The sequence below is a fragment of the Amblyraja radiata genome, chromosome 2, assembly GCF_010909765.2.
Source record: "Amblyraja radiata isolate CabotCenter1 chromosome 2, sAmbRad1.1.pri, whole genome shotgun sequence".
Classification (NCBI taxonomy): domain Eukaryota; kingdom Metazoa; phylum Chordata; class Chondrichthyes; order Rajiformes; family Rajidae; genus Amblyraja; species Amblyraja radiata.
Genome location: NC_045957.1, coordinates 53,453,721 through 53,462,008, shown reverse-complemented (window position 1 = coordinate 53,462,008; position 8,288 = coordinate 53,453,721).

Here is an 8,288-nt window from a genome sequence, read left to right as displayed (position 1 = left end):
TAATTGCTTTTTTTCAGATTTCCATCTTTCTGAAATGTAATAGAAATATCTAAATCTTTTTAACTATTCATTGTAATTGCCTGTTGTCTCGGTTTAATGTATCCATTGATTTACAGAATAACATCTTCCTTCAAGACCACTTCCCCAAAAACATAGGATCTAAGCCTAACTGGATACAAATATGGAATTCTAATTGGTCAACACAGATCATATAGGACTCGGTGACATGAGAAATTGCAACGCTGCAGTCTGAAATATCACAGCTTGGTTTGGCAACTGCTCTGCCCAAGACCGCAAGAAAATGAGCTATAGGTACAGCCCAGTCCATCACGTAGACAACCTCTTCTCATGGACTCTACACTTCACGCTGTCAAGGAAAAGCAGTCAACATCATCAAGACCACTTATACCCTTATTCCCATTTCTCCCCTCTTCTATTGAAGGTACAAAAGCTTTAAAGCTCAGACCACCAGATTTGAGAACAGTTTTTCCTGCTTTTATCAGAAGGAGAGGTTGTTGTTTGGTTTGGCTTGAAGTTGGTTTGCTTTGGCTTGAAGTTGAAAGGCACTACTTACTGCAAATGGTGGCATGAAGTTGAAAGGCACTACTTACTGCAAATGATGGCTTGGTGCTTTGGTTTGAAGTTGAAAGGCACTACTTACTGCAAATGATAGCTTGGGTGATATGGCTTGATGTTGAAAGACACTTCTTACTGCAAATGGTGGCTTGGGAGCTTTGGCTTAAAGTTTAGAAAAATCACCATTCTCTCTGCTGCACCTGCTGGAGGGAGGGGGAGGGACTATAAAATCAGGAAGTGGTGTGCCTCCCTCAGTCTCTGCAAGATGGATGAAGCCAAGGGTCACGTCACGTCTCTCTGTGCTCTGAATAACACTGAACAGATGTCTACACAACTGAATACCTTTAATGTGGTTTGAAAATCTAAATATGATTTGTTTGAAGTAAAAAGGCATTGCCTGCAAATGGTTGTTTGGGAGCTTTGGCTTGAAGTTGAAAGGCACTACTTACTGCAAATGGTGGTGTGGGTACTTTGGCTTGAAGTTGAATTGCACTATTTACTGCAAATGGTGGCTTGGGAGCTTTGGCTTGAAGTTTAAAAAAATCACCATTCTCTCTGCTGCACCTGCTGGAGGGAGGGGGAGGGACTATAAAACCAGGAAGTGGTGTGCCTCACTCACTCCCTGCAAGATGGATGAAGCCAAGGGTCACGTCTCTATGAGCTCTGAATAACACTGAACAAATGTCTACACAACTGTGTGCACCCTTAATGTGGTTTCAAAATGAAAATATGGTTTGTTTGAAGTAAAAGGCACTACCTGCAAATGGTTGTTCAGGTGCTTTGGCTTGAATTTGAAAGGCACTGCTTACTGCAAATGGTGGCTTGGGTGTTTGGCTTGAAGTTGAAAGGCACTAATTACTGCAAATGGTGGCAGGTGATTTGGCATGAAGTTGAAAGGCACTAATTACTGCAAATGGTGGTGGGTGATTTGGCTTGAAGTTGAAAGGCACATTACTGCAAATGGTGGCTTGGGTGCTTTGGCTTGAAGTTGAAAGGCACTACTTACTGCAAATGGTGGCTTGGGTGCTTTGGCTTGAATTTGAAATGCACTAATTACTGCAAATGGTGGCTTGGGTGTTTTGGCTTGAAGTTGAAAGGCACTACTTACTGCAAATGGTGGCTTGGGTGCTTTGGCTTGAGGTTGAAAGGCACTATTTACTGCAAATGGTGGCTTGGGTGCTTTGGCTTGAAGTTGAAAGTCACTACTTACTGCAAATGGTGGCTTGGGTGCTTTGGCTTGAAGTTAAAAGGCACTACTGCAAATGCACTTACTTCCTGTTTGCACTGTATATTGATTTAAGATAAAATGCTACCACGTACGGCTGTGATTTTTGGCCATCTTACTCAGTCCCCCTCCACTGAGCTGGTGCAGAGAATTTTTCCGATCAATTTAAAATAAAAGTGTTATTAGTGTTTAAAAAATGTTGAGAATCTCTCTCCTGTCAATCACGCCCTGAAAACCACACCTTTTCTGGTGGGAGGGGGAGGGGTTATAAAACCCGGAAGTGTGGGTGTGGCTCAGTCTCTGCATGATGGGGGAGGGAGAGGTCATGACTCCGTCTGAGCTGTGAATCAACTGAACACACTGAATGTCTACTGAACTGTGAGTTTGGTGTTTTGTGTGGTTTTATGGTGGTTTCACCCTGCATGAAATGATATGAAGCTGCATTTGAATTTGGTGGCCTTCGACCCTGCTTGAAGTGGAATGAAACTGCATATGAATTTGGCGGCCTTGCATCCTGCTTGAAGTGGTATGAAACTGCACTTGAATTCGGTGGCCTTGCACCCTGCTTGAAGTGGTTGGAAACTGCACTTGAATTCGGTGGCCTTGCACCCTGCTTGAAGTGGTTGGAAACTGCACTTGAATTCGGTGGCCTTGCACCCTGCTTGAAGTGGTTGGAAACTGCACTTGAATTCGGTGGCCTTGCACCCTGCTTGAAATGGTAGGAACATGGATTTGAATTTGGTGGCCTTGCACCCTGCTTGAAATGGAATTTCAAGGAATAGTCATGAGTCAACTGCTAGCCCACCAGCCGTGAGTTAGCTGCCAGCAGATCAGGCTTGAGGGACTGAGCTGCCACCCCAAGAACCCATAACAGCACTCCAGAAAGCCCCCCCCCCCCCCCCACTAGCCACCAATATTGGAATTGGTGGAGAGGTGGAATATTGCTTCGGGGGACCAACCCTCCCGTGTGAACATGGGACCCAACGGGTCCCACTTAGTCTAGTGAATTATAAATATAAGAAAAAATAGCTTATACACGATTGTAAATATTGGATCAAAACTAACTGTGTTTTCTTAAAATCTGAAGTACCAAGCCTGTACATAGAACATCTGGAAACAGACACAGCCCAAACAGCATATGTACATACTTAGTAATCGGCAAAACCAGAACAAAAATCTGTGCTGTAGGAAAATAGAAACACAGAAGTGTTTTTTTTCCCATTGATATCCCTTGTCTATTAAACCAAATGCATGTGGGGGGTAAGCTTCTGCATGTGAGGAGGTCCTGGCTTGTTTTGATCCCTGCACCACAGTCATTAATTAAAAGGAAGTTGGTCATGGTCTCTTCTGATTACACACCCTTTGTTCATTAACTGTGTCAATGCTGGATTGATACTATAGGAAATACATTGAAAGCCACCCACATGTTTGCATCATTAAAATTCAGCAGTGCATTGTCTGATACTTTGCTTTCAATTAGACTTGCAGCAAAATATATTCAGGTTTGACTTTGCTCTTTAAGTTAACTCCTATGCTAATCTTAAAGAGAAATGTGCCTCTTCTTATTTTATAATTTCCTTTTCAAATGTAATAACATCCTAATTTCTAACATATTGCTACCAAGGTGACAATTTGTACAAGTGCAGTCGTGAATATCTGATATCTGCAAGTGCAAGTGATATCTGATAAAGAATGCAAAAAAGTATTCCTGATCCAACTAACCATAGTTAAGGACTCGGATGTTTTGTGTCTGTGTATTTTCCTCCCCTGCTCTTCTGCATCATGCTAAAGGGTTGCTGTATCGCACATGTGCCATTTTGGTTGTGGATCCTCCAAAGCAAAATCTTGCTGCACCCGAGGACTAACAAATTGCGTCCTTGTGAAGGACGTTCACCTGCTTTCCTTCAGATGCTGTGCCATCCTATAGCATAAAAAGTCTCATCCTATTCCAGGAGCCACGCGTGCAAGGAGGAGGGATGGAGAGGGGAAAAAGGGGGAGCGGGGGGGGGGGGGGGGGGAGAGGCGGGGGGGGGGGGGGGAGCGGGGGGGGGGGGAGCGGGGGTGGGGGGGAGCGGGGGGGGGGGAGAGGGGGGGGGAGTGGAGTGAGTGGACAGTCTGAATTCTGAATCCAATTTTCCATCATTACTCAGTCTCTTCTAACTGACGAGCTACGAATGGTGTCAAAAGACACTTCGCCTTTCTCCTCACCACAACCCATCCCAGTGCCCTTCTGATAACGGAACACAATAACCTGCCCAGGTGGAGGTGAATAAGCAAGGGGAATTTGAGGCAACATGTGCCCTGTCAACTTCAAACTTGTTGTCATAGGTGCCAATTCTGAGAATGGAGGAATAAATCACAACTCTGCTTCAAGCAGGGCACGGAAATAATTCTGCCGCACAAACCAGAGTTGAGAATATTTTTTTTCACCATGAGTACAGTAAATCTTTATAATTCTCTACCCAAGAAAGTTGTGCAGACTCAGCGGCTCCATATAGTCAAGGCCCATTTTCTGATAGCAAGAGAATTAAGATAAATAAAGTTAGTGAAGACAAGTAGCACTGAGGAAAAAGATCAGCAATTATATTAGTGAATGCTGGAGCTGAGTGGCCTCCCCCTGCTCCCACTTTACATGGCCTTATGATGAACAGATGAGTCAGTAGCACAGGCAAGTTCAGGGCCTTTGTAAAGCTTGGGATTGCCAGAAGCCCTGCACTCAATGTCAAGGGACTGGAGGTGTCAAGGGTGTTTTATTGTCATATGTCCCAAAACAGAACAATGAAATTCTTATTTGCAGCAGCACAACAGATCTCTTCAAGATATGTAAACATAGTAGTTTGTAAACACCAAAACAAACAACAACAAAATTAAATAGAAATATATATATAAAAAATAATAATATTACAAATACAAAAACGATGCTCCCAAGTTTCAATAGTTTGGAACTTATTTGGAGGTTATAGTGTTTAATAGCTTGATGGTTATAGGGAAAAAACTTGCCCTGAACCTGGATATTACAGTTTTCAGGCTCCTATATTTCTTCCCGTTGGCAGGAGTGAAATGGCAGTGTGACCAGGGTGATGTGGGCCTCTGAAGATGCTGGCTGTCTTTTTGAGGCAATGTAGCGGGAGTGATCCAGCAAGTCGGGTGGTGGGAGCATACTGGCAAGCCGTAACCAAACCCACCGGCAGGCCGGGCCCACCCGTCGCACCTCACTTGCTGCAGACAGAGGACCGTGGGACCACCCAGAAGGTCCGGCTCATCTGCCACGGACCGAGAACTCGTTCGCCATGGACCAAGGATGGAGGACACACCCGGTAGGTCCGGTAGGCCCAGTAGGCCCGGTTCGCCGATGCAAATGGTGGAATTTCATTGTAGACCAGGAACCCGCCCAGAAGGCGGAAGGAATCAGACGAAAGGTCGGTAAGCAGACCGGCTGCAGGAAGGAGTGCACTGCCTCGATGGTAGAATGGGCCACTGGAGGTTCTGCAACAGCTGGGGCTCGACTGGACCGGGTGCCATTCAAAGAGGCCGAGCACGTGGACTGAACGCAGCTGACAGCGGTGGAACAGCAGCAGGCCCTGCAACGTCGCCAGGACAACAGACCTTCATGGTCAGCTCAGGAACCCTGCTCTTACAAACTGGGACTTGAAAATAGCACCAAACCGGTGTCTCTAACGGTCTCAGTGTACTACTGCAATACACTTGTAGTGCATCTGAGATGCTTATATAAGGTGTAACTAAGTGCTTACGTATAGTGATATGAGGGACTGAACTGTATATAAAAATGAATTTCACTGTACCTTGGTACATGAGACAAATAAAGTACCATTGAACCATAAATCCCCATGATGGTGGGGAAGTCATTACCTATGATGGACTGTGTTTACCACTTTTTGCGATCTTCTACGTTCCTGGGCTTTAAGTTGCCAAACCAGGCTGACACAACCAGTCAATATTCACAAGTTATCGTAGAATTAGGTCATTTGGCTCATTGGTCTAATCTGCCATTCAATCATAGCTGATCTCTGCCTCCTAATCCAATTTTCCTGCCTTCTCCCCATATCCCTTGACATCCATTATAATCAAACATTTGTCAATCTCCGCCTTAAAAATATCCACTGACCTGGCCTCAGCCGCCCTCTGTGGCAGAGTTCCACAGATTAACTACCCTCTTACTCAAGAGCGGAACTCGCTATCAAAACATGGAGAGGACGGTGGACACAATTTTTTGGCGGCCACGTGCGCATGCACACACTCACACACACACACGCGCGCGAGGCTTCGGAGGCTCAATCCAGCGCTAAATGCAGCTCAACTCTGCCTGTCTCACCAGGTTAACTACAGCCCTGTCTGGACTGATGGGACACCAACGCTGCTTCTCCGCGCTGGCCATATTTCCCACGTCCAGGAAGGGTTGTAAGCTCACCTGGCGGAACAGGCAGAGTTAGCTGGGTTTAGCGCTGTTTCTCGACGCTTGCCAGTCTGATTCCCGACCAAAGATCCTATAGCGGAGGATTCTTGCTGCCGACCTCTCTGGCCACCCGCAGGGGGGGGTACTTGGGAGGGCACAGGACAGCGCCAGAGACCCGGCCGGGATCGATCCTGGCTGTGGATGAGACGCATGTCTGTGCCACGTCTCCCTCCTCCAATCACCACGCTCTATCCTCAGTCCCCCCCCCCCACTCCTCCCTCCTCCAATCATCACGCTGAATCATATCCCGCCCCCATTGCCTGCTGACCGACGTCTCTCTCGTCCAATCGGCGCCCTCGATCACCGGGTTTTAAAATCCGGATTACAAAAACTTGGGGGGGATGTCCCCCAGCTCTCAAAACATGGAGGGGACGTGTCCCCTCTGGCCCCCCCCCCCCAGGTTTTCCGCCCCTGCTCTGACTAAAGAAGTTCCTCTTCATCTTCTTTCTTAAAGACAAATATGCTCTCTACGTACACCTGTAGAAATTCAAAAGGGACTTGGGGATTTGTAGAGAGCTTGTTGTCCAAAATGCATCAGAACAAAGTGTCACACTTGCCTCACACCTATGGAGCTACTTATTGTGTGGAGTTTAAAAGTCGATGCCTCAGCTCCCACTGGAAACAAACAGCATCCTCCCAGTATGTTAATGGTGCAGTGGTAGTTCACCCTTGGCTCTGAATAAGTTTGTGTGTGTGTTTTTAGGGCTCCAACACTTCCAAAATATGTTCATCATAGACTCTGGGGGGTATAGCCTGCTCCTGAAAGCACTTCTCTCATCCTCCTCCTTTTAGCAGTTTGTCCTGCTCCGTGTGGCCTCCACATAACATCCCACTCACACTCACTGTAAGAGCAAGCATTGCTAGACCACCCATGCCTATAAGCATCTGGATTTTGTGCAAGTGTTTCGGTCACCAAAAGATAGTACTTCAGCACCAGTCAGAATGCTGCAGACTTTTAACAAGCAAGGCAAACAGCTAAAGCATGAAGAATTGCAGCCACAGCCAGAAGGAATAATTTGGCAATTAACCTGTAAGCGGTAGGTGATCGATTTAAATGGTGCCAGTGGGAGGTCCTCTATGCTGTTCAAAACATATTTGAGTGTGGAAGTTAATGGGGCATGGAGGCTGGTGAGTGGAGCTGTAAAATGGCAGTGCTGATGTCTGTATTATGCACTGGCTGACATAATGACCGGCCGGCCTGCCTGCCTGCCTGCGGCCCACTGTTAGATGTAAATGTCCGAGGTCCTTCAGTAAATGATGCCCGGATTACTTCTTGCCAGGTATATGCACACATTTATTACAGAACATTGAGGGGCCTCAAAATGAGGACTACCAAGTCTACGTTCTTCCCTCTGCATTTCCTCAGACTTGGAATAGTGACCATTCCTGATGTGCCTTCATCACACTCAGGAGCTCATTATTTTACACGCTGTGGAAAGGTTGGGCGGCACAGTGACGCAGCGGTAGAGTTGCTGCCTTACAGTTCCAGAGCACCGGGTTCGATCCTGACTACGGGTGCTGTCTGTATGGATGTTGCACATTTTCCCTGTGATGGTGTGGGTTTTCTCCGGGAGCTCCGGTTTCCTCCCACACTCGAAAGATGTGCAGGTTTGTAGGTTAATTGGCTTTTGTAAATTGTCCTAAGGGTGTTGGATTAGAACTGGCGTATGCGGTGATTGTTGGGCGACATGGACTCAGTAGACCGAAGGGCCTGCTTCCAAACTGTATCTCTGAACTAAAACTAAACTAAATTTAAAATCCAAATCCTGATGCTTGCATAAAGGGACGACAGAGAGAGTAACCAACACCCGTCTTCCAACTCCCACCTCTCCCCACGCAATAACCATGTGGAATAAAATATATGAATGCACATGGTTACCCGAGGAACAATGGATGCTCCTTATGCAGCTGATGATTTATGCTCCTGCACAAATTCCATCAATATCCAAACACCCTGAGCACCATCCGATACCCGCAGATATATTGTTTTAATTTCAACAATATGCCATGAAC